Genomic DNA, 27,684 nt, shown 5'->3' with positions numbered 1-27,684 from the left:
AAAAGCTTCAAAGGTATCAAAGAGAAATATGATCAAAAGTTTAAGTATTGTGAAAAAGTTTATGAAAATGTTGAAAATTGTATGTTTAAAGATATTGACTGATCGAGAGAAGAGCATTTAAGAAATGATTTCTTGGTCGAATATTTTTTGTTGTTTGGGGCGATTTTCAAGTGTGGTCGAGTTATTTATTGATTTTTTGACAAGTGGGTTGAGTTTTGTGAAAAGTTGTTGGGGGCTAATTTTATGGTGTTCGGGAGGTCCTCTTTGCTTTATTTTTATTTGTCAGGTGATCTGAGGTATTTTTGAGATTTTTGTACTTTAGGCTAAATTAATACGGTCGTATTTTTACTTTAGGCTAATTTATCATTTTTGGTTGGTGGGTTTTTGAGGTCTAAATTGGGAAAATATTGTTGATCTTTGCGTTATTAGATAAGGGAGGGTTATGATATTATGGTGGTATTTATTCTAGTTGTCAAGTCTGAGTGGTTTGCTTATTTTTGACCTGGAGGTTGTAAAGTTATAGTTATAGATATGCCTGGAGTTTAATATCTTTCGTCTAATTGGTTGGGGTTATAGTTATAGAAGGTGACGGATTGAATGAATCCTATTGGCTAAATTTGAACTGGAATTGTTCCGTCTTTTGTCAGCATGTTGTTTTGAAAAATGGAGATCCAATATGATTGAGAGGTGCGAGGATTTTGAAATTAAAGTTGTTTTTGAAATTCAAATTTCTTTAATATTTTAGATTGTGGGATGAATGTTTTGTAGTTTTTACGTGGTTGATTTCTAAGTCGTGATGACTGTCTATGTTCTGATTTCTCGACTTGTTCTTGTGGTAAAATTTTTTCTATCAGTTGCCTATTTTTCCTTTCTTTTTGAGGTATTTTTCGATCTAGCTTTTTTGTATTGTTTTGGGTTGTAGTTGGCTTTGTGTTTTGTTTTCCATGATGACTGTCGTTTTGTTCATTTATTTCTTTTTCCGTATATGGGTGATTTTGAATAACTTTTAAACCTGTGAAAGAACATAATTGAGTTAATTCGCGTAGTGCGTACTCTTTTGGGTAGTAAGGCAATAGATTGTTCCGATGTTGAACAATTTCTTTTTGGTCTAAATCGGTGATTTTATATGTTACGTCAGTGGGTTTGGCAATTATTTGGTATGGTCTTTTGCGAAGGGGTTGTAATTTTTTAGAAATTCCTTTTTGTGTTTTAAAATTAGGTATTGAGACAAATGTTCCAATTTTTAAATCTGAGGCTGGTGTAAAACGTGAATTAATTTGTTCGTTAATGTTTTGCCTTTGAAACAATTTTTTTGTTACTCTTTGGTAAATTTCATTGTGTTTTTTATCTCTATTTAAAATCCATTCGGTGTGTGTACCGCAGGCTAATTTAAGGATTTGTGGGTGATGAAAATGATCTTCATCATGTGTGTGTAAAGGTAGGTTATAACAAATTGAGTCTTTATTCGGTTGACAATGACCTTGTGCATTTTTATGAGAGTTTGCTGTAAACATAATTGGTTTACGTGGCTTTTGATTAAAAACCATTTCATATGGTGACATTCCTAGAGTTGTCGTATTTTGTGAATTATATGCTAAGGGAAATAATTTTACATCTGCTGACCATTCGGTGTATTTTGTGTCTTTTCCATTTATGATACATCTAAGATATTCTTGTAGTGAACGGTTCATACCTTCGACTAAACCGTTTGTCCAAGGTGCATGAGATGTACGTGGTTTATTTTTGATGTTATATAAGTGACATAGTGTGATGATTTCATTATTTATGATTTCTGTACCATTATCTGTAACTAAGATTTCGGGTAATCCGAATTTAGCTATCCAGTGTTCATCAAGTGTTGTGTAAGCATAATAAGCATTACAATGTGGTACTGGGTTGAGTGTTACATAATGTGTAAATGCATCAACAATTACCATAATGTAGGAGTTTCCTTCAGAGGATGGTGAAATTGGTGCTTTTGTATCGAATGAAATACGATGGTTAAAATATAAACTTTTTCCTTTAAAATCTTGTTTTTGTGCTATTTGTTTTTGATTTGGATAAAGTTTATTTAGCTGACATACTATACAATCATTGCATAGTACTTTTATCCAAATTGGTGCATTTGGGAAATAAAAATTTTGTGTAAAGTTTGAAAATGTTTTCTCTGATCCAGAGTGTCCTTTAGTATTTTTTGTATGTGAAATGTTAAAAGCTATTAGTATCATACTTAAAGGGAGACAGTGAACTGTAGAATCATTTAATTGATATTCTAGAAGGTCTGTGTTTTCTTTAATTGTTGTATTATTAAATTTTCGGAAATATCGGAGGAGTGTTTTATTTCCTAAAATTATGGTATCTGCTTTTACGGGCTTAGTTTTGTATGTGTGCCATGATTTTAGTTGTCTAATTACTGGGTCAAAATTTTGATATTGTTTCAAGAGTTCAATGGTAATTTTATCTGTTAGAGGTATATTCTGTAAGTGTATAAATTATAGCTGTACATTCTCTCATTAGAGTTGAGAGTCGTAGCTCTGCTTGAGTGAATAATCGGGAATTTGCTGATATAAGGTTCATTTTATTTGTACCACTATGTGATTGTAGTAATGCTGCGCCGATGCCAAAATTTGAAGCATCGCACATTGCATAGAATGGTTGATCTGGATCTGGAATTGTGTTTGAAATTTATTCAGTTAAAAGTTTTTTAATTTCTTCAAATCGTGTTTGATGTTCAGTGGTCCATTCAAAATTATTTTGTTGTCTGAGGATATTATAGAACGGTCTTAAATATAATTGCATTTTATAAACGTACTTGCTTAAGAAATTTATCATTCCAAGGAATTCTTGGATTTTCTTTTTGTCTGTTGGTGGTTGAAGTTTTTGAATAGCATCAATGCGTGATTTTAATGGAGTGATTGTGTTTCTTTCTATATTATGTCCTAAAAATTTAACTCGTGTCAAAAAGAAGTGTTATTTATCGGAGGCGGCCTTCAGATTTTTGTGTTCTGAAGTATTTTATGATAGTGCTCTAAAACTGTAAACGTTTTTTCTTTTGTCTGTTATTGCATACAAACATCATCCAAATAGGTGATTGCGTTTTTCTTGAGTATTAGTGGTCTAAAAATTTTACTCATAAAAGCTGAAAATGCTGCTGGTCCTATGGAAATTCCATAGAATAGGCGGCTAAATTCATATTGTTGATTTCCAATAACAAATTGTGTTAAACGTCGTGATTGTTCATCTAGTGGCATTTGATTGTATGCACTATTCATATCTGTGGTTGTAAAGTATTTTCCGTTTATTTTTGTTAAGATAACTTGTATTGGTTCAATAGGCCAATTGCATTTCGATTCGTCAATTAGTGAATTGAGGTATCTAGCGTCTAAAACTATTTTTAATGATTCTCCTTTTGCTAGAATGATAACAGGGTTAATAAATGTGTTACCTTTTGGTTGTTCTTTTTTATTTACTGGTGAGATAATTTTGTATTGTTCTAAAATATCAAGTAATCTATTTACTTTGTCGTGTAAATGAATTGGTACTTTACTAGCTCTTTGTTTTTTGAAAACTGCGTCAGGTTTTAACGGGAGATGTAGTGATGAACTGATTTTCTCAACGTCAAATTTTGATGTTGCGTAGACTTTTGAATTTTTTAACAGTTGTTTTGCTAGTTTGTCAAATTCGATTTGTGTAATTTGTGAGTGTTCAAAATAGAACATCGTTAATAATTTTTGTTGTTCTTTTGTGTAGTTTGTTATATTGAACGTTGGTTTAAAATATGGTATTTTTGTGAAATAATCTGTGTTTCTCTTTTCATTGCTTATTATGTTATTTATGGATAATTCTTCGTCAAGAATTGTGGATTGGCGAATATCTAATAATTGGAGTATATTATTTACGCGGTAGGCTACTTCATATATGGGTGAGATTGTAGCGTTTGATTCGCAATATCCTAAAAGTCCTTAGGGTAATGTTACTTGATACGGTGTTTTGTAATACACGTTTAACAAAATGATGTCGGAATTCGTGTTTTTCAAATAATTTATAGATGAGATCGTGATTTTGAAAAACTTGTGAATAGGTTTAAATTCAAAGTCTGACATAAAAAGTTGTTGTTTATTTTGACTTGTATCATACTGGTGAACTTGTTTTATTGAAAAATTATATATATTTTCTAATAATGGTTTCAAGTGTTTCCGTTAATGGTTATAAATTGGATAAAATTTTGAGAAGAATGGTGGTTGTTTGTTTAATCTTTGAAAAAATGTTAGAGCTGTATTTTTTGTTCTTGTGTATTTATCTTTGATTAGTATTTTACTATTTAAGATGTTGATTGTTGGTATATATTTTGATATAAATGGTATGCCAATGATATTGTGCTTAATATCAGTGATATGAAATATTAGTTTAAATGGTTTGTTTAGAATTTTATTTTGTTCCATTGTTCTTGTGGGGAGAAGGAATAATTGGATTTTTCCGTAATTTACTAATGTTGATCCTTGTGCTGTGGCTAGTTTACTAGAGGTTGCAAGAGGCGTTGATTTTGGATGTAATGTTTTGATTTCATTCCATGTTGGAATATTAATTATGTTTGATTCTGCTCCTGAATCAATTAAAAAATCAATTTCAAGATCTGGTGGTTAAAATTCTTTGTTTCTTGGACTTTCTAAGAGAAATGGTATTGTCCAAATTTTTTCTCTGGGTTGTTTTTTTGTATATTTTGATAAATATGATTTGTGTTTGAACATTTTGTTTTGTCTTTTTCATCGGGTTTAATTACCGTGTTAATTTCGTTTACTTCTTGTGCAGTTTGTGTAGTATCGATGGGTTCAATATAATAAATGTGAAGGAGTTCCAATTGATTTTCATATATATGTGATGTAAAAGGTTGTTCATATATGATAGGTTCATAGTCGTTTTCGACTGTTATCATATTTACAGAGAAAGTATTTTCTGTATCATTTTCTGTATCTGATGATCCACAGTTTATTTGATTTAGTTGTAGTTCGTTACTTCCTGTGTCATCAATACCTGGGGGGTCTGATGTTGTTTCTTCATTTGACTGTAATTGATTAATATGTCTTTGATGTTTTGGTGTACTACTTCTGTATCGATGTTTAGAATTATTATAATGGTTATTATTCTTATGTGGTGACTGGGAATAATTTCTATATTGATTATTATAACTTGAATTTCGATTTTGTGAATTGTTCCGTGATCTGTTTTGGTAATTGTCATTTGATCTGTGATAGTTTGATCTATTATACGAGTTATTTTATGATCGATTGTTCGGGTAATTCTGATTTCGATTGTTCGAATAACTTCTATTTCGATTATGTGAATAGTTTCTATTTCTGTTGTATGATGAGTTTCGTGATTGATTATTGGAGTAGTGTTTATTTCTTGGGCTTGATTAGAAAGTGGATCTAGAAACAAATTGTGTTGCATTGGAATTTGATCTCGAATAGTTATTTCGACTATTTGATCGATTATAATTATTTTGTGAAGAATTTTGTGTGTTTCTTCGTTCTGGTGATCTTCCTCTATAACTTGAGTTATATGGTGATTGATTCCTTGCGTAATTGGTGTTGTTCGGAAGTGGTTTTCCTGAACTGTTATTACTATATATATGTTTGTTTGGTAGATTTTGATCTTTTTTCATATATTGATAGAACGATTTATTTGGTTCTTTATGCTTTTGAGGTTTATTCTGATTATCTTGTTGTTTTTGTCTACATTCGGAAATATGTGTCCGTATCGTCGGCAATAATTACACCATTACTTGAAGGATGGTTTGCCTTTAAAATTTGGATGTTTTTCATAGATATTTAGTATTTCAGTGATTTTTTCAATTAGGTCTGTATATGATTCCTGTATGTTATTTATATGTGTAGTGTTTGTTTCAATTCGATTAACATATTGTAGTTTTAGATTTTCTGTTTCATCAAGTTTCATTGTGATTTCCGCTTGCTCTAGTTTATATACTAGTTTTCGAAAAACTAAATCTGGCTCTCGAATTGAGGAAGGATGAGATGCTCTCTTTTTTATTGCTATTTTTCTTAATTGAGGTGTTAAGGTCATCATTAAATTTTCTGAATTTTTGTGTTTTTATAGTCATGTGTATTAAGTGAATATGCTTTTCGAACTATTGTTTCGATGCGTACTGCTAATTGTTTGATGATTTCATTTGGTAATCTGCGAATTTCGTTACATAAGACTCTTTGGTGTTGTTTATTTCTTTCGGAGTCAAACATTTTTGAAAATTCTTGTGTAAATCTCTTCCAGTCTGATTTTATTTCTTTAGGTAATACTGAAAACAATTTTTCAGCTGCGCTATCTAGTGTTGTTTGTATCAATGCTGTGCGATAAGTGTATCCAATTTTGATGTAGTGGCGTATTAATTGGTTCAGGTCCTATATATAAAATTAAATTTGCTGTTACTGCATTTAAATAATCTTCTACAGAATATTCGGGTCTGTTACTGTGAATACCATTAGTGGTTTATTTGATGTTATTGATGATCCACCCATAAGGTATGGATTCATTGTCATCTGTAGTGATTCTGCGGCATTTGGCATTTCCGAAATATTTGAAAGTTGATTTTTTGTTATTTCGTGTTGTTGAAGGTAATATGGGAGTAGTATTTCATTTTGCATTTGAGTTGGTTGATACGAGTGCATAGTCATTGGGTTTTGTGGTTGAATTGGTTGAAAAGATTGTGTATTTTTGTGTTTTCCGAATGTTTTTGTCTACATTCGGAAATACTGTGTCCGTATCGTCGGCAATAATTACACCATTATTTGAAGGATGGTTTGCCTTTAAAATTTGGATGTTTTTCATAGATATTTAGTATTTCAGTGATAATTTCAATTAGGTCTGTATATGATTCCTGTATGTTATTTATATGTGTAGTGTTTGTTTCAATTCGATTAACATATTGTAGTTTTAGATTTTCTGTTTCTTCAAGTTTCATTGTGATTTCCGCTTGCTCTAGTTTATCTACTAGTTTTCGAAAAACTAAATCTGGCTCTCGAATTGAGGAAGGATGAGATGCTCTCTTTTTTATTGCTATTTTTCTTAATTGAGGTGTTAAGGTCATCATTAAATTTTCTGAATTTTTGTGTCTTTATAGTCATGTGTATTAAGTGAATATGCTTTTCGAACTAGTGTTTCGATGCGTACTGCTAATTGTTTGATGGTTTCATTTGGTAATCTGCGAATTTCATTACATAAGACTCTTTGGTGTTGTTTATTGCTTTCGGAGTCAAACATTTTTGAAAATTCTTGTGTAAATTTCTTCCAGTCTGATTTTATTTCTATAGGTAATACTGAAAACCATTTTTGAGCTGCGCCATCTAAGGTTGTTTGTATCAATGCTGTGCGTCTATGTATCCAATTTTGATATAGTGGCGTACTAATTGGTTCAGGTCCTATATTTAAAATTAAATTAGCTGTTACTGCATTTAAATAATCTTCTACAGAATATTCAGGATCTGTTCCTGTAAATAGCATCAGTGGTTTATTGGATGTTATTGATGATCCACCCATGAGGTATGGATTCATTGTCATCTATAGTGATTCTTTGGCATTTGGCATTTGCGAAAAATTTGAAAGTTGATTTTTTGTTATTTCGTGTTGCTGAAGGTAATATGGAAGCAGTATTTCATTTTGCATTTGAGTTGGTTGATAAGAATGCATTGACATTGGATTTTGTGGTTGTATTGGTTGAAAAGATTGTATGTTAAATGGATTTTGTATATGCATTTGTTGTGGATGTTGTACATCTGTTGGGTTTTGTGGGTAAATTTTCATATTTCGAGATGGTTGAGGTTGTCGTGGTCTTGATGAGCGATATTTTTTAGTATATGGTGCAAAAATATCTGGTTGGTGATAATCATCTTCATCGGTTGATAAATAGTTTGTATTAAATGGTGTATGTTGGTTATTTTTATTTTGTTGGAAGAATGGGTAATTTTCAGTATAATCCTGTGTAGGTCCTGGATTATCTGGAAAATTTACTGAATTTGTCGATGTTTTCGGGAGATTCCAATAATGAGAACATACGTGATTTAAATTTTGTGAATTTTTTCGGGGAGGTTGATTTGTTCTTTGTTTGTGAGCATAATTATAATTATGTTCTGCAAAGGTGTTTCTTGTGAATGATTTTCGTGTTTTTGACGGTACTGTCATTGTCTATATGTTTGATAATCCATATGTGAATATTTTGGAGCAACCGAAGGTTTAACGGTTGATTGTAAGGTTACTTGTGCCAGTGAAGTATTTGTATTTCTTGGTAATGTTAAATTTGTTTGTATTGGTGAAATACTTTGCTGTGTAGTTGTTGTTTGGACAATTTCATCATTTATGAAGTTTGATGGTGTTTGGATATCTTGTTGTGTAAGACTTCTAGTTCCATTAAGGTTTTCATTGTGTATGACGGTCGAATTTAAACTGTTATTTCGTGTATCAGGTAAAAATATATTGTAGTTTAATGGTGTTGCATCAATGGTTAGTGGTAATACTGTTACATAATCTCTGTGATAAGATATTGTACTTATTGCTTGACTTGAGATAGATTGTGGGATATTTATAAATGTAGGATGAGACCATTCAGGGTCCCAAACGTAGTCTGATTGTTCTGTGATGGCAGTGTCATCATTTGAATTTTGAGGTCTGAAATTTTTTCTTGCTTGTGAAATTAAGTCTAAATTATGTGTGAAATAATCTTTTATAAACCATGCCAAAATTTTTTGTAAGTCATGTTTTGTGTGTTGTGAAACATCGTCTTTAGTGAAATTTTCTTTGATTATATGTAGAAAATTTGAAAATAATGTGATTTCATTTCGTACTTTTGTATGTTTGGATGTTTCAGTTGGTGAGATACTTTGAAATTCTGTTTTTTCTAATATAGAGATATTGGTATATATTATTGCAAAAACTTCATTAGTGAATATAGAGTTTGCTCTTTGTGAATTATGATATTGTATGCTTTTGATATATTCTAGGAATACTTTTGAAAATTCTAATTCAAGATCGTCTGTTTGAATTACATATTTACGATGATTCGTATTTGGTGTGCTGAATTCTATGGTGTAGATTCCATATTGTTGTGTTAAGTTACATATGTCTTTCAAATAATGTTCAATAATTTGTCTTTTGATTTTTATATCTGGGAATTCTGCTTTGCATGAACTGAATCCGGGTTCAAACAAATTTACGAGTAAATTTTTGCAAAAATCATGTTGCCCTCTCTTATCGGGTGCATCTATGAGGAAGGGGTAAACCTCTTCGTCATCTGGACTATCGTCACTTTGAGTGTGGCTCATTTTTTCGTTTGATGACTGTTAATATATAGCTATCGATGTGTCTAATTGGTTGATTCCAATTATACAGGTGTACTGGTTTGTGTTTGTATTGCTTTTTTATTCTTCTTTTTCCTCTTTTTGATGAATTTGAAGTTGTTTCTGAATCGGAAAAATATAATTGATCGTGAATGGGACAATTTTTATCAATTGATTCTTTTAATTTGTAGAGTTCATCTTAACTGCTGGTTTCTGATTCGGAAAATGCGTTTCTATTTTTTGAAAATCTTTTTCGTGTGATTTGTCTTTGTTTGTTTATAATTTTTTTTTTATTGTTTGTCGTTTTGTTCTAAAGTATCCAACTGTTTGTGTATGAGGTGTGCTTACAAGATCGTATTTTTTATTATCTATCTCACAGTTGTGTAAAACGATTGTTTGCTTATTTCGTAAATTTTTGAATGACATAAGGTTTAGGATGAGGGATGCAAAAAGTTGTTAGTTATTTCTATTTTCTTAGACTGTTAGTCCTTACGATTTTTTGGTTAGCTTAACCTGGGTCTTTTTATTTAGGGTTGGAGAGAAAAGTATATCGATTCCGAAGAATGATTTTTTCCATTCTCGTGGCTAGTCTAAGCTAAGGTGTTAACTTACTTAATCTTACTTAGGGGTAGTGATTGTGTTCAAGGGTTGGAGAATATTAAATTGATCCACAAGGTTCAGGTATAATTAGAACGCAAGTAGTTCGTTAGATACTATTTTAAACTTACTAAGTCTAAGATCTATCCTGGGTCTGGTAAGAAGAGGGTTCAAGTGAAGGATGAATAACCGAAGTTCTTCACTGTTTATCTTAATTTGAATGGATAGTTTAATTAAAAAATTTCTATTAATCTTGGGTCTTTTGGAAGGGTTGGATAGTGAATCGATCTTTGAGGTCGTTAGACACTTGCTAAGTGGGTGGGGGAGAACAAAATTGTTCTTTTTGATCCAAAGATAGGCCTTGATGATCAGGTTTTAAATTTAGTGAAATAGAAAATTAATTGAGATCCAAGGATAAGCCTTGATGATCTGATTTTAAAATTAAGTGAAATAAGTTTAAAATGGTTTAAATTTATTTAAGAAAAAAATTTAGTATTTTAATGATATTAGTGAGCGTATGATTGCTGTTATGTTTAGGTGATGAAGCTGGGACAACAGATGATTTATGATTACTAACAATTTATTGTCATGCTACTAATTTTTATTTTCTTTTTCAATAAATATTTTTCAAATATGTTTTATATAAGACTGCAGAAATTAAGAAAACGATCTGAGATCTTTTTATCAGTCGTTATTGTACATTAATAATTTTGTTTAGCGCCTGAAATGATCATGAAGATTGACTTCAAAATTTTATGTTTGCAGGTGAAAATCTAAATTCATTGCTAATAAGATTCTAAACATAAAAGTGGGTGTTGGCTTTTGCCGTACAATCATAAAACTATATGGTAAGTTTCTACTTTGTCGTATGTCGTCTCTTGTTCGAGGTCTTCTTCCAATTCCGGGTAGTTCTATTATTGTTCGGAATATTGGCTCTGATCTATTGAGTCGTAGAGACATTTCGATAAATTTATTATCGTACAACATTTTGAAAATGATTTGTCTAAATTATAATCTGATTTTGTTTAGTTCTAAGCTATTAAGGTCTTATTCGAGAATTATGGTCGCACCAGATGAGTTAGGAGCGATGTGGTTAACTCATAGAGTAATTTCGGATAGGGTACACCGTCACGCTATCTTATTTTCGGCCGGATAGATTCGTGCAACTTCTTAGTCTAATATCGATCCTAATCTTACTCTTATACTTTCTAGTCTCAGGGTGTTTAACTAGTCTCTGCTAGGCTCAATAGATCTAGGGTATACTGGTTTGTTGCGGCTGCTGAAGTTCTCTTGGAGAGACAACTAATTTCTAAGTTAAATTCAAATCTCTCTGGTGCTGAAATTACAAGTAATTTCAGCACTTACAAATAAGTGGGTTGTTAGTTAGATGGATTATGATTGGTTAATATTAAACACTTTACAGTGGTAAAATATCCAATTTATCCAATCATAAAATATAGTTTAGATCAGGTTCCAAATAGTTATAAGTTGCCATAACAAATTTTTCCAAAAACTCAAAAATTCCAAAGGTTTTATAATAGCTTTATTATATTAAAACTAAGTAGAAAACTGGCTGATTATTTTCCAATTTTTATAAAAAGAGCGATAAACCCGAATGTCCCGATGAAATGTTTCATTAAAAATCAGCTGAAAGACTAAAACCTAAAGACCTGCCTGCTCTGCGATACATTAACACCCAGTGCAGAAGAGCGATGCAAAAGCTCAATCGAAATAAAAGTCATCCCACCTGATTGACTAGACCATAAAATTTGTAACTTGTTTATACCTATATATTTATGCTCACATTGTGATGGTCAAACGACCTTGAATGATTTGATACCGCAACGACACATAAAGCAAACTGCGCAGAGCACTAAAATATTCGTTGCTAAACTCTTATTTCTTTCTTGAATCTACAGAAAGTTGGTTGATCGGTTTGACAACCCGCTCGGATTCGGGTGTTAGAAACCTAATCATGCCTTACTGTAAGACATTCAGTAAAACGTTGAAAGGCCAAGGGTTTTAAGCAACATCAATGATATTTTGTTGCTTGAACAATTAGTGCAGCGATTTTTTTTGGTCAAATATCACGCGGCTAGTTTTTGTCTAAATTCAAATGCACTTCATTCAATAAAAGAGCAAAACAGGTGCAATGGAAGGGTAATTTATAGGACTTTATTTAAAAAAACTAAATTAGCTCAAAAACTATACCTGCGTCGACATATGACCGTGCGAGTGAGAAGAAGTTGTACTTTCTGTAGACTGGTCTAACAAGCGATCCGAAAACTCTCATATCTAGCGCTCTGTTAACTCTAGATGTTTGCTCCTCCAGAAACTCAAACTTGTTCAGACAGGCGTATTTGCTAAAGAACAGCAGCGACCCTTTTGCAATGATTTATTACATATTACCTTGAGCTATGGATTATTATTTTTTCTATTTTCCACTTTCCCCCTATTTACACTTGCTAAGCAAAGTGTATTAGTACAAACATTTTCTTTTTTTTTCGAACTTAAGTCGTAAATGCTGGTGCCATTTTTGGGGCTCCTTTACAGCGTTTTGATAGCATGTGCTTTGCCCGCACCGAAGTTTTGTCAATTATTATCTTTTATCTGGGTCATTTTATGGTCAAACAAAAAATTATTCTTTTAAAAATCAATTATCTGGTGATTTTGTGCTCGCAGAGTAAAATAATCGATTATATAGTGAAAGAAATCAACGGTTTGAATTCAATTTTTGTTTTGAGTTTTCAAAATGCATGCTTTTAAGAAGAGAAAAATCAATTTTTCACACAATATAATCCGTTTTTTGACAACATAATCAATTTTTTGGGTCCTAGATTTTATTGCAATTTTATGACGATAGCAATAGTTTTTATTGCACTTTCATGGCGATTTAAGGGCGGAAAACTTGATTTTGTTGAAATTAGAGAAATAAAAAGATTTTAGTGGAAATATAATGCAAAATAATCCTCATGAAAATCTTCATTATAATAGAAAATGTTGCTTAAATTGGTTACACATAATCGAATATAATGGCAAAATTTTGGGCGAATTTTTCAATATAATCTATTTTTATCCGAAAAACTTCGGTGCGGGTGACAGTTGATTAGTAAAAAGTTAAAACAGCTGATGCATTTTTAATTCATCAAATGAACCCCAAAAACTTATTTGTTTCAAACAGCAGCACAATGATAAAAAGCTTGATTTCAGAATATTTCGAACGCAAAGAATCTGGCAATTTTTTTTGAAATGCATAATTACAGATAACTTGGTTTTATTTTTTCCAATTTTTTATGTGCAAAATTGTGTTTTTTTTTCGTATTTGATGCTACTTTTGCTGTATCGAATCGGCAATTTATTAGCATATGTAACCGCGTTTTTGTTGGCAAGTTTTTGGTCAATTAAAGAAGTCGTGGCTGAGTGGTTAGTGCGTCGGATACAAATTTGCCAGGTCGCGATTCGAATCCAGCACGTAGCCGAATTTTCGCTAATTCGAGGCTTAATTCTACTTTTTCTGATTTCACTTGATAGAGCTGCTTTTTGGTCGTGTTCTCGCAAGTTTTTGCGAACCACAGCTTTGCCTCTGAGTTCAATTTTTCCTTTTTTTAAGTTGTCTTCCGTGTTGCTAAGGCTGAATGCGTGATGTTACGGCAGGGTTTGAAAATCAATTTTTTCATATTATTTAGTTAGTTTGTTCACGTGCAAAACTCATTTCATTATGACGACGTGAAAATATTTCTTCAGAAATTTTCCTTGTGTCGGGAAAAACTTTTAGAAAACTTTCCAAAAAGCTTAACTGACAAGAGAATTAGACATCAACGAACAAGTTCCTTTATTTTTGAATTTCATTTCTGAAATTAATTTGGTGAGAACAATATGTGCTAACTGCTCTGCAAGCGGCTGCCCTTGTTTGAAAATCAGTCATTATATGAAAAAATTAGGGACCTGTTGAATTGCCGTGGATTTACGACTTCAATTTGAGTAGGCATTGCAACAAGTTTTTATTTCGCTTTTCGTCCAAATGTTTTCGTCCAAGCGCTTTTGAATATCTTTCGTTTGATGCATTTGAATATCCAAAAAACGAACGTTTTAATTATCTAAATCGCAGTAATTTTTTGCAATTTGTGTTCAGTGCTGCCAATAACAAACTTTAAGGTATTTCGTGAGGTGAACTTACCTTAATTTTTTTTTTGCGTACCGAAGAAGATTACCTGTATACAGAACAACGGCGTCCGAAAGAGCTGGAGGGCTGTGGTATGACAAACTGAAGGGACATCCAGTCTTCAAAGAGACTCCACCTCTCTTGGAGTTCGATGTCATCTTCCCCTTCACTTTGATAGTAATGATCGCCAACAATTGTCGAGCTCACAACTGGATTATAAACTGTTTTTCGAATATAGTTGTACAAATTATACAATCCCCATTCTGCCAATGGGTAATTGTCGCTAATTAGCGAGCCGAAAATTGAATTACTCTACCCGTACCCAGCATAGGCAGTTTTTCTAGATTGAAATGTTAAATAGATTATCTACCCAGGTTTTCTTATACTTTCTGTATAGAAATGCTCTGTTTTTTTTCTTTGTTTAGAAATAAACCGTTTCTATTCTGAAAAAAATTGAAGAAAATACATTATATTTTCAAAATAATTTTTCGAACAGAGTTTCAAGTTTTGTTATGTGTCTTGTTTTTCGATAAATTCGATAAAAATCATTAACGTAACATAAATAACGTTTAAAAACGTTTCAGTTGTAATTTTTTGTGGGTAAAAAAAATCAAATAGGCCCTTGAATACACTTGGGTGATACAAAAAAAACGGAATAGGTCTCGCGTGGGAGGGGGGGGGGGGGGGTGGGGTCAAAGTGTTCATTTCTTAAAATTATCTTTTCTTTTTTTTATGAATGAATAATTATAATACTAAAACCATACTAAAACTGAAGAAGAAATTTTTTAATAAATAATTTGAAAGTTTACCTTTTAGCGTGAAAACAAAAACAATTATGCCGTACATCACGCCGAATATGACCTTGAAATTTTCAAACAAAATCGGAGTTAATATAGAGCCAAAGTTAGTTTATTTGGTCTTTACTTAAATTGGAAAACATCAACTGCGAGTGATATTGCAGCAAAGAGACAGCTGAGACCACGATCACCTTATTGATTGATAAACAAAAGTTCATATAAAATGCCATAACAATCATGTTTTTCAAATCAAGAATAGATATATAATTATCAACTCTTTATTCAGCTTGTTCGAGTCGAAATAGCTGGCGTCGATTTCTTTTATATGTACAGAATTTGATGCGTAGATTATACACTCAGTGTTAAGAAAAATGTGCTAAAAATTGATATGTTTTTTAAGCACTTGTGCCGAGGTTGGGGACTTTTTGTTGCGACAGTTGCGACTCAAATGGGTATGATGTGAACTTGCGCGGCCGAAGAAGTTTTATGCGAGCTAACGCGGCCCAAAAAAAGATAAGTTGCGACTTTGCTCGACCCAAAAAAGTATGCTGCAACCATTGCGACTCAAAGTGGGTGTAATGCGACTTTGCACGACCGAAATGTTCGCGCGACTTTGTCTGAGTCAAAAAGATATGTTGCTACTTTCAAAAGGTATGTTGCTCATTATATAACTGCACATTGAAAATACGTATAGACTGGATTATTTTGCAATTTCTATCTGTATTACACTTTCGCGAGCAAAAAAAAATCCAACAAAAATCCATTTTTCTACTGGTCAGAACAACAAATAAGTCTACTGGTGGAAAAATAAAACCGTAAAGCCATAAAGCTGATTAGATTAATACTCGGGTGAGAAAAAACCTCGATTGATCCGTAAAATGGCACTGAGATTTCATACAATCGAATCCGATTTGATAAAATTATACTATCATAACTTTTTGGCTGGCTTTTTTATTGAAAATTATCAAGGAATAAAGCTTAAACTTCAGTAAATTATCCATTGCAAAAAGTATGCTGACATGAAGATGTCTTTCAAATGTATTCCAACAATCAATTTTAACATCAGATCCCTTTAACAACAAATATCTAATCTGTAATGAGAACCAGTATAAGAACAACCTGAAATCGATCCAAAAATTTCCACATCGTGCTCGCGTATTGATTATGTCTCTTGTAATTGCTCTTATATTTGCAATGATGCCCGGGTTACCTGTCCATTGAAATGCATCCCTGGAGTCATCTCTGGAGCCGGACCTGGCCAGGGAAAAACCAGATTAAAGTCTTGCAAGGATTACCCTGGCTTTCCTGGATCGGTCTAAGATTCAGAGCTACTTTTCAAAAAGTTTACTAGGAACCAGGGCTGGAATTCCAAGTGTTTTAGGCGAAATTTCAAATCGGCTAATGCCTTAAAACTTGGCTCAAAGCTAAAAAAAAATGGTCGGAGGTAGCCAACAGGAAGGTACAGATTTTTTGTCTCCGAAGAGGAAAAACTTTGCCTCCCGTATTAGCTACCAGTGAGCAGGTAAGAGAAACCTGAAAACATAATAACACACACTGAAAACTTGAGAACAAACAAAACATCATCTACAAACATGAAAAAAGCACACAAAAGCGCAAGCTGAAAATTTACCAAGACATTTAAGAAAAACTAATAATTATATAACAATTGTGACAAAACTTTAAGATTGAAACACATGCAGAGCATCAAAAAAGTGTCCCGAGAAGTCGAGATACAGCAAAAAACGAAAAAATTGAAAAATTCTCGTTGTAACGTTGGTTCTCTGTAACGTTGCAGTAAATTTGTTGCTTTTCTTACGAAGGTTTCATCTTCTTTAAACTTTTCTGGTACTTTCATGGTTATTTCGTAAGTATCACAGAAAGTTGCAACGAGACTAATCAGCTTTTTTCTTTTTTTTTGTTAAATGTTAGTTCTTGTTCGTCTTGTGATGAAAAAATTTATCAAAAACCTATATCTTGGGCGTAATCAAGAGTTATTGAAAGCGAAGTATATAGGACAACAACTGTTTTCGAAAAATAACTAGTTCAAAAACTAAAAAGAAAAAGTAAAAAAACTAATTTAACTGAAAAAAAAATTCGGCGGACAAAAAATTGCCGCCACGTTAGCTTGCTCGCTCGCTAATTTCGCTCAAAATTAGACATAAAATCAAATTTTTGAAATTGCTTTTTTTAGACAGCTAGAAATTTTTTTAAAAAATTTTTTGATATGGTTTGAATCATTACTGAAAGATTTGAATCACATTTTTTTATATAATTTTTTACTAAAACACACCCAAAACAAGCCCGCCAACTACCTATGCTTGGAACAAAAAGGCTGAAAATTTACTTCAAATTGACTTAAATTGATTCAAGCATCGTTTTTCTCTCTGCGCTTTAGCAGCGTTCATTAAAATTGAGTGAAATATTGAAAAAATATTGCAAAGCTTATGATGCTTTATGACTAGCGGTAGTATTTCACACGTTGGAAACTTAGGTTTGGAGTTAATTTCTTTAAAAACAAGCGCGAAGAAACTTACAGAGTTCCTAGTAGAAAAAATTGAGGGATTTTCTTGTGAAAATGGCCATGTAGTTTGCTTATATAATTACTTAGAGTTAGCGAGGCATGTTTTATGTCGTTCGATCAAACAAAATGGTGAAACTTAATGGCATAAGAGTGGAGGAGAGTCGATTTTAACGTACAGATTAAAAATTGTGGGCGATAGGGCAGATACTAGGGGGATGCCTGTACGTTTTATCCCGGATGAAAATAATTGGCCCCTGAAATTCGTTTTGGCTCAAATTCTACTCAGATAACTGGCGAACAATTTGGTTAAAATGTGTACCACACAGTTTATATATGCAAAAAATGTCCACTGTATACACATATGCAGTGAAGAATAGTCGGGTGTAACGTGCTCTATAAAAATATAGACGATAAGGCTGACACTTGGGGGATGCCTCTACGTTCTGTTCAGGTTGATAATAATGGGTTCCTAGGCTTTGTTTTGGTTGGTCTGCTACTCGGATAACTTGCAAGCCTATTAGTTAAATTGTGTAATACATATATGCAATGAATAGGGTGCAGTTATTCACAGTGGCAGACTATGTCGAAGGCTCTGGAGAAATGTAACAGCACAGTTTTTTCATGTGGTCGTTCCTTTTTGAAACTGCTGCTAAAAAATTCAAGAATTCAAAAAGCCGTTGTTGGGGACAAAAACTGTTCTAATTATCAGCTTAAGGAAAATTTTTTGTAATGGTGAGGTGGGTTTAAAGTTATGCCTAAACAAAAAATGGGGACAAAAAATGGTTTCCACTGTTAGGCGACAAAATGCTTTTGGCAGAGTGACAACTTTTGAGTTCTTCCATATATGGGGTGGAAGTTGAAGAGAAGTTTAAAGTATGTATTAAAAAATTGATGACTATTGGTCTCAGATTATTAAAGGGTAGAGTGCAAAGGCCGTCCAGGCCAATGTATTCGATGATTCAACTGCCTTGAATGCGGCTTCAGTTTCGAACTGAAAAAATATAAATAGAGCGCCAAGCTTTACTTCTAGAAATTTTCGCTGAAGTTTTTTCCGTGTTCCTTGCTGAATTTACGTGTTGTGAGTTTCTTAAAAGCGTTTGCTATTATTTTAGCCTCTGATAAATTTTTGCACTGAAAGATATTGGATAAGACTCTGCTACGGATTTAGTTTCCTTCTAGGAGCGAATCAATTTCAAGATTCTACATGACGACTTGTGCTCACTAAGTTCTTATCTTTTTTTGCTTTTTGCTTCGCTTTTTAATCATGAAGCTGATTTTTTAAAAACAACTTTTGATGGTTTTTTCAATTTTGATTTAATCGCGGTCCTATGCCATTTTTTGTTTTCCCTTTTTTAAGGAAGGGTCATGAAAACGGCTAGAATATGGCCTGGGACCACCTGCAGAATGATGTTTCCTATTGTCATTTTTGCAACTTTGGGTCTATCGAAGTGTTTTTTTAACGTTTTTCTCAGTCATTTCCTCATAGTTTGCTCATTTTGATCATTGAACTTTTCAATGTTTTTTTGGGCAATCAAAGAAATATCTTCTGACTTATTAAATTAATCTCTATAAATTATCGTCTAAACATAAAACTCAAAGTAGTTTGCAACCTGAAAAAAAAAGACGATGATGCTTTAGAAAGGTCTGCGAAAGCAAAAGATGAAATGCCGAACAGTAAACGAGTTTGGGTGTAATCGTTGTAAAGGGTGAAGTCAATGTCGGTAATTTTTGACACTAGAGAGGCACTTTTGTTTTTTTTTCCGCTGATTTTGAATTCCAGTTTGCGTCACATGTAGGGCAGCAAAATTTTGTGGCGCGTGAGATTTGCGAGTCCACTGCTTTCTAGGTGGATCCATCCGCATATGTGACGCCATACCTTACTTGAGTACAAGTGAACTTTTTTCTACAAGAAGAGCAGATACAGTGGTTAGGGTTTGCGCTTATGCCACCACGTAAGAGGAGGATTAGTATAAGTCGACGAAGCAGCCCAGCCAACGTTGGGCACTCCGCACCAAAAACCCCGTTAGAGTATGCTGTCTGCGCGTCCAACGACGTAAGAGAGTTTCTGTATTCAGTGCTGTTTAAGGCCTATTTCTTCAGGTGTCGGGTTCACCTCGAGATGGCGGCACAATTGCACCCGTGTTTCTCATCTAGTAGGGTATTGTTTGAAAAATGAGAAACAAAAACGTAGCCTAATTTTTCAGATCGATTTTAATTTTACTTATTTCTGAGAAATTGAAGCATTATGCGAATTTTTTCTTGCCAATATTGTTATTTGTCTTTTGCTTCTGCTATTGATAAATTTTTTACAAGGCTATATAGCCTTTTAAAAAATTAATCAATAGCAGAAGCAAAAGACAAAAGGAAAATAAAAGGAAAATATAAGGTAATTGAGAAGATGACACGTCTGATGACATATTTAAACAAGACTGCTCGTATCAGGGCGAAGCCTTGAATGTTCCGACTGCCTTTTAAGGTTTATGGAGCAGTAATAACATTAAAAAATTAAACGTAATAAAACAAAATGAAATTTTTTGCTAAAATTTTGAATTTTATTTCTGAAAAACATCCCCCCACACGCTATATAAAGTACAAAAGGATAGATTCCGCTCCTTGTAACAAATCAATTATGGCAAACAGGGTTCTTTTAACCAAATTGGAACGATTTCTAAGACGGATTCACTCTTCGCTTACGCATTTATAGCGCGAAATATATCGCGCGTAGTTGTCCCAAATTGGCCAAAATGGCAACCTTTAAACCCCCATAACTTTACAAAAAATGATCACAGGTCAAATATCTTTTCAATTTGAGCTCATGACAACAATACTTTTCGAATGATATAAAAAATTTTGTCGAAAAAGGTTAGTTAAAAAGTCGAAATTTGTCTGAAGAAAAAAAAACCCATCCCGAGCACAATTATTTACCCTTTGCTTCATGCACTTACATTGCTTAATTCAGGCCTTATAGAATACAGTACTGATTTGAATTATCCGGACAAAACGAACAAAACTTGAGTTTTCAAACGCGTATTTGTTCCGACTTTCGATACGAAAGTAACGGAATATTTGTGCTCGGGGTGGGTTTTTTTTTCTTCAGACAAATTTCGACTTTTTAACTAGCCTTTTTTGACGGAATTTTTTTATATCATTCGAAAGATTTGTTGTCCTGAGCTCAAATTTGAAAAGATATTTTTTCTGTGATCATTTTTCGTAAAGTTATAGGGGTTTAAAGATTGCCATTTTGGCCAATTTGGGACAATTAACGCGCGATATATTTCGCGCTATTAACGCGCAAGCGGAGAGTTAATCCGTCTTAAAATTGTTCCAAATTGGTTAAAAGAAGTTTTTTTGCCATAATTGATTGGTTACAAGGAGCTAAATTTATCTTTTTGCACTTTTAATGGCGTGTGGGGGGATGATTTTCATAAAAAATTTCAAATTTAAAAAAGAAATTTTTTTTAAATTTTATTACATTTAATTTTTCAATGTTATTACTGCTCCATAAAACCTAAAAAGGCAGTCGGAACATTCAGGGCTTCTCCCTGATACGAGCAGTCTTGTTTCGATTAGCGTTTAAATTAGACAAAAAAACGAAGAGAACAAAAGTTGCTTAGAATTTCACCAGAATTAATATGCGGCAGTTTTTTCTCCGAAATTCTCAGCCAAAATTTCACCCCAAAAATGGGTCTTTTTGGCTTTTTTTCATGTAATCAAGAATTACGCCGAAACTACTTTGTTAATTGATAAGGAATGTATATCACAAGAAGCCTCTTACAGAGCCCAACAAACTTTAGATCTCCAAAAATATGAGTAAATTGTTTAAAATTTGTTTTTAATCAAAGATTTTGGGTTTTATATAGTAAAAATCACGTTTCTTCACTATCAAGCAAAAATATTTTCTCTTATACAGTTTTTTGGAGATTTAACCCTTCTAGAACTTTGTTGGGCTGTGTAAGAGGCTTCTTGTGATTTACATTCCTTATCAATTAACAAAGTAGTTTAAGCGTAATTCTTGATTAAATGAAAAAAAGTCAAAAAGACCCATCTTTGGGGTGACATTTTGGCTGAGAATTGCGGAGAAAAAACTGCCCCATATTAATTCTGATGAAATTCTAAGCAAATTTTTTTCTCTTCATTTTTTGTCTAATTCTAACGCAAATTGAGAAAAACGCGTTTGAAAACTCAAGTTTTGTTCGTTTTGTCCGGATAATTTAAATCAGCACTGTAGTTGGCCAATTTTAATTAGAGTTATATCCGAAGCTTCATAGCTGCAGTTCAAAGTCGTGCTTACTGCTTTAAGCGCATTGTGCTCCAAGTGATATTTGCTCAGAATGTGCCTTTTGATACATTTTGACATCTCGATAGAAAGTAAACAGACATATATGTAGTCTAAATAAACTTTGAGTAGTTCAAATTTACAACCGTATCATTTGTATAACGAAAATCGCTCTTGCATTTTGAGCTATTATATTTTGTTTAATATAATGCCTATATGTATACGTTCTTATCACGATTCTAATTCAAACTTTCCAGAAATTTGAAAGATTCTCTTTTCGAGTTATTCCCACGTCACAAGGTGCCTAAAACTAAATTCTCAAACGCATTATTGTTCCGACTTTCGATACGAAAGTAACGGAATATTTGTGCTCGGGGTGGGTTTTTTTTTTTCTTCAGACAAATTTCGACTTTTTAACTAGCCATTTTTGACGGAATTTTTTAAAATCATTCAAAAGGTATTGTTGTCTTGAGCTTAATTTGAAAAGATATTTCACCTGTGATCATTTTTCGTAAAGTTATGAGGGTTTAAAATTGTCATTTTGGCCATTTTGACCAATTTGGGACAATTAACGCGCGATATAATTCGCGCCATTAACGCGTAAGCGGAGATTTAAACCGTCTTATAAATCGTTCCAAATTAGTTGAACGAAGCTTATCTGCCATAATTGATTTGTTACAAGGAACGAAATCTGTCTTTTTGTACTTTATTTGGCGTGTGGGGGATGATTTTCATAAAAAAATTTCAAATTTTAGAAAAAAAAAATTTCATTTTATTTTATTTCATTTAACTTTTTTTGTTATTACTGCTGCTCCATAATCCTTAAAAGGCAGTCGGAACATTCAGGGCTTCGCCCTGATACGAGCAGTCTTATAATTGTTTATTGTTCAGATCTCAAACAAAATTTTCAGTTTTCATTTGATATCAACCCTGCCGTGATTCAATCTGGGTTTCGTACCAGTGAAACTGAAAACTTTTTTCCAACTTCCGATGAAAGTGGCGAATTATTAGTGATTTCCGCGCAGTTTTTCCCCGTTCGGACTGTTACGGTAGTTTCAATTATAGTTTTTTGGCGGACTCGATTTATATCTTCAAAATCAATCAATGCCCTGGCGATGAAACAAATTTCAATTAAATTTTTTTTCGAAAAAAATTACACTAGCCGAATGTGAATATATCCGTTTGTACGGTCAAGTCAGATTTGAAAGTGATTGTCAATTTATACATAACCCGCCAGAATTCTGTATGATTCAAGTTAGAAGTTGTTTTTGCAGGCATTTTAAAAGATGGACATTTTAAAAGACAGGCAATTTATAAAACCTCAAAAACTACAAAAAAGCCCCGCGTATTTTTTTGGAAAACCCTCTCAAATCAATTTGTATCACTTTTTTCAGTTAGATTCCAAAAGCGGTTTTAAAATCAAGGTAGCCAGCCGGAAAAACTTATTTCAATTCTTTCAAAAGTTATCTCACGTTTGACATAATCATCTTTTTTGTCCAAATATGATATTTTGATTCGTGTCAGTATTTCAACAAACATTTTAAAGATTTTCTCTCGCAGAACAACGTTCTGTTCACTAAACACAAAATTCAAACGAATATTTTATGCGGATTTTTTTTTTTAAAATTAATGCATGGCTAGAGGATGGAGATTTCACAGTAAGTCACTGCGAGGGGGGATATTTTACGGTTGATCTCAAAATATAAACAAGACTGCTCGTATCAGGGCGAAGCCCTGAATGTTCCGACTGCCTTTTAAGGTTTTATGGAGCAGTAATAACATTAAAAAATTAAATTTAAAAAAATTAAAAAAAAATTGTTTTTTTTTTAAATTTGAAATTTTTTATGAAAATCATCCCCCCACACGCCTTGTAAAGTACAAAAAGATAGATTTAGCTCCTTGTAACCAATCAATTATGGCAAATAAGCTTCCTTTAACCAATTTGGAACGATTTTAAGACGGATTAACTCTCCGCTTACGCGTTAATAGCGCGAAATATATCGCTCGTTAATTGTCCCAAATTGTCCCAAAAGGCCAAAATGGCAATCTTTAAACCCCCATAACTTTACGAAAAATGATCACAGGTGAAATATCTTTGCAAATTTGAGCTCAGGACAACAATACATTTTGTAATATCAATCGAAAGGTATTGTACATTTCGAATGATATTTAAAAATTCCGTCAAAAAAGGCTAGTTAAAAAGTCGAAATTTGTCTGAAGAAAAAAAAACCCACCCCGACCACAAATATTCCGTTACTTTCGTATCGAAAGTCGGAACAATTACTTTCGTATCGAAAGTCGGAACAACAAAACTGCTCGTATCAGGGCAAAGCCCTGAATGTTCCGACTGCCTTTTAAGGTTTATGGAGCAGTAATAACATTAAAAAAATAAATGTAAAAATAAAAATGAAATTGTTTTTTTTCTAAAATTTGAAATTTTTTATGAAAATCATCACCCCACACGCCATACAAAGTACAAAAGGATAAATTTTGCTGCTTGTAACAAAACAATTATGGCGAATAAGCTTCTTTTAACCAATTTGAAACGATTTCTAAGACGGATTAACTCTCCGCTTACGCGTTAATAGCGCGAAATATATCGCGCGTTAATTGTCCCAAATTGGCCAAAATGGCAATCTTTAAACCCCCATAACTTTACGAAAAATGATCACAGGTGAAATATCTTTTCAAATCTGAGCTCAGGACAACAATACCTTTCGAATGATATAAAAAAATTCCGTCAAAAATGGCTAGTTAAAAAGTCGAAATTTGTCTGAAGAAAAAAAAAAACCCACCCGAGCACAAATATTCCGTTACTTTCGTATCGAAAGTCGGAACAACAAAATACATGGGTTGACCTCCATACACGAAAATTTCTTACCGTTTGATTCTATACACGAAAATGCTTATCGTACAATTTCATAGACGGAGCGTATGGAAAAATGTTATTCATACAATTTCCATGTATGAAAATTGTATGATAAGAGCCTAGTGTACGTGGCTGCAAAAGTTTCCTAAGAGCGAAATCTAAATTCTAAGGATTTTTTCTCAATTTTTTACGCAATATCACTTTCATGGTCAAAAAAGCATTTTTAAACAAATATGTGATGCTAAAAATTATTGTTCCGACTTTCGATACGAAAGTAACGGAATATTTGTGCTCGGGGTGGGTTTTTTTTTCTTCAGACAAATTTCGACTTTTTAACTAGCCATTTTTGACGGAATTTTTTATATCATTCGAAAGGTATTCTTGTCCTGAGCTCAAATTTGAAAAGATATTTCACCTGTGATCATTTTTCGTAAAGTTACGGGGGTTTAAAGATTGCCATTTTGGCCACTTTGGGACAATTAACGCGCGATATATTTCGCGCTATTAACGCGTAAGCGGAGAGTTAATCAGCCTTAGAAATCGTTCCAAATTGGTTAAAAGAAGCTTGTTTGCCATAATTGGTTTGTTACAAGGAGCGAAATCTATCCTTTTGTACTTTATATGGCGTGTGGGGGGATGATTTTCATTTAAAAAATTTTAAATTTTAGAAAAAATTTTTTTTCATTTTATTTTATTTTATTGAATTTTTTAATGTTATTACTGCTCCATAAACCTTAAGGGGCAGTCGGAACATTCAGGGCTTTGCCCTGATACGAGCAGTCTTGTTATTTTTGGCTATAACGTTGTCCTGGCTGATTTTTCATGATAAAAAAAAACAACTTTTTAAATGTATAAAAATGTGTGGTAAGCATTTTTGGTCAACGCAGGTTAGAGCAAAATCGAACAATTTTCGTCTTTTAGTTTGTGGTTTAAAAACAAAATTTCGTTTTTATGCCATTTGGATCTTATGCCATTTGAGACGTTATCTCACCAACATAATTATGCTGATTCATCTATAACGTCAGATTGCACTTTACTACAATTTTATTACATGAGATTCCTCTGCTCGGTTACATTTGGCTGTAACACATTTCTTGTGTTGTAATTCTATACCGTTTTCTTCACGCGCTTTATGTGCTGAAAACATGACAAGTCACACTCGGTCATCTCCTGGAGAGAAGAAGAATTCAAAAGATGCTCACGCTGAAACGAATAACAATTTATCCGAAACCAATTACGAGCATCCGAAAGTTTCGGATGTTGCGGCAATCGATTACCGATCCGGTCATTTCAAAATAAAGAAAATAGGAGAGAGGTTTCCGCACCGAAATTTACTCGTTTTTCGGGGTCTGTTAGTGACTATGTCCTTGCTACTTTTGATTGGAATCGCTATTTTTGGCTTTGTATCTCTTTCGTTTGAATTGAACGAAAACTACAGAGAAGCTGCTTCAACGAAAATTGCATAGCAGCTGAGAACATCAGAGCTTCCTAATTATATATTTTTTGCACTGTGAGTTCTGTCAATAATCTGAAGTATTTAAGTTTGTAATTTATGTTCTTTGAAATTTATGTCATCAGTCACAGTTTCATGAGAACTCACCTTGGAGCAGGGTTGCCACCTTGAATTTTTTGTCGTTAATCTTTAAAATGCCGATTTTTAATGTTTATTTAGAATTTTAGCACACATCTTGCATCGCTTGGTTAATAGAATCAACCGTGCAATCCCTCCCCCAAATCCATTTAGGGGTAAGAAAATGTATATTTTTCATGAAGTAACCAGAAAAAAATATATCTTTTTGAATTTGAGCTTTTGACAACAATACTTTTCAGATGATATTTAAATTCCATTAAAAAAATTGCTGTCTTAAAAGTCAAATTTTGATTTGAGAAAAGAAAAAATCGCCCCGAGAACAAACATTCAAAAGTCGGAACAATCACCAATTGAGGACTTAAAATACTTGAAAGCGATGACGCCGCGACCACTTAACTTGTCAGCCGTTAAAAGTAGCAGTCATACAGTGATTTAAATTATCCGAACGAAATGAAAAAAAATTAGAACGTTTATCAAATTTGGTTAAGATTAGAAAAAAAATGAAGAGAAATAATTTTGCTACAAAATTGAACCAAAATTCGTATGACGCAATGTATTTTACGAACTTTGGGGGAAAATTTTTTTCCCCAAAAATGAGCCATTTTGGTTTTCTTAAATTAATCAAGAATTACCATGAAGCTAATCATTAAACGATAAAAAATTCTTTATAAAAAAAGATGTTTTACACAGCCGAGCAAAATTGTATATATGTATTTTTTGTCCACAAACTTGTATAAAAAATGTTTTAGCTTGAAAGCCAAAAAAATGTGTTTTCAGTAAATAAAAATAAAAATCTCTTCTTAAAAACAAATTTCAAACGTTTTGCGCACATTTTGGAGATTTTCTCTTTCTTGAACTTTGTTAAGCTGTGTTAAACCACGAACTCGATCCGGGCAAGGAGCAGTTACCAGTTTAACCGGATCGAAAAGTTAATGCATGTCTAGTATAATTCTTAACGCTTCCTACATCTTTGATAGTAATCCATAGATTGAAAACCAGAGGACGGTCAAGAAAAAATGAACAGAAAATTTGAGTCAAAGCGTCTCAAAACATGTTAATAAAAAATTTGGTACGATTCGACCGTCCTCGAGGTATGTTCTGCTCGAGGTTTTTTTATGATTGTGTTCGAGGTATGTTCCCACCGTGCTCGAGGCATAATGATAGTCGAAAAAAAAACATTAAAAAAGTTCCCTCGAATATTACCGTCTTTTAAAGCATTTTTGACTCATATTAAAAACAAAAGGATCCACAATTTAAACTACAGAGCACATAGGAAAAGATACTTTTTCTAAACATTTAGGTCAAAAACAATGAAATTTTTTTCTGATATTTGACAGAATTTTCGGTGGTATTTGACTGTTCTCGCAGTATCTATCGACCGTGCTCCAGGAATGTTTCGACTGTGCTCTGGTTTTTCGGTTGTGGTAAATTTGACTTTTTCAAGCTATGTTTTGACTGTGCTCGAGGCATTTTGGCTTTGAAATAAACATATCCAAATAACTTTCGTTCGATTGTGCTAAATGGTTTTTT

The 27,684-nt window shown here is 32.9% G+C and overlaps 2 long non-coding RNA genes across 2 annotated transcripts; one reads left to right on the top strand and one right to left on the bottom strand.

The window, feature by feature from the left end:
* Positions 1-12,173: 12,173 nt before the first annotated feature.
* LOC134856909 (uncharacterized) lies at positions 12,174-15,044 on the bottom strand. Its single transcript, XR_010164861.1, has 3 exons — positions 14,910-15,044; positions 14,150-14,309; positions 12,174-12,301 (listed from the first exon to the last, which is right to left on the bottom strand). It is a non-coding gene; the product is annotated as an uncharacterized LOC134856909 (long non-coding RNA).
* A 6,753-nt stretch (positions 15,045-21,797) lies between these two features.
* LOC134856908 (uncharacterized) lies at positions 21,798-26,132 on the top strand. Its single transcript, XR_010164860.1, has 2 exons — positions 21,798-21,994; positions 25,485-26,132. It is a non-coding gene; the product is annotated as an uncharacterized LOC134856908 (long non-coding RNA).
* The last annotated feature ends 1,552 nt before the right edge of the window (positions 26,133-27,684 follow it).

The sequence above is a fragment of the Symsagittifera roscoffensis genome, chromosome 1, assembly GCF_963678635.1.
Source record: "Symsagittifera roscoffensis chromosome 1, txSymRosc1.1, whole genome shotgun sequence".
Lineage (NCBI taxonomy): Eukaryota > Metazoa > Xenacoelomorpha > Acoela > Convolutidae > Symsagittifera > Symsagittifera roscoffensis.
This window is presented reverse-complemented; position numbering and strand designations above follow the sequence as displayed.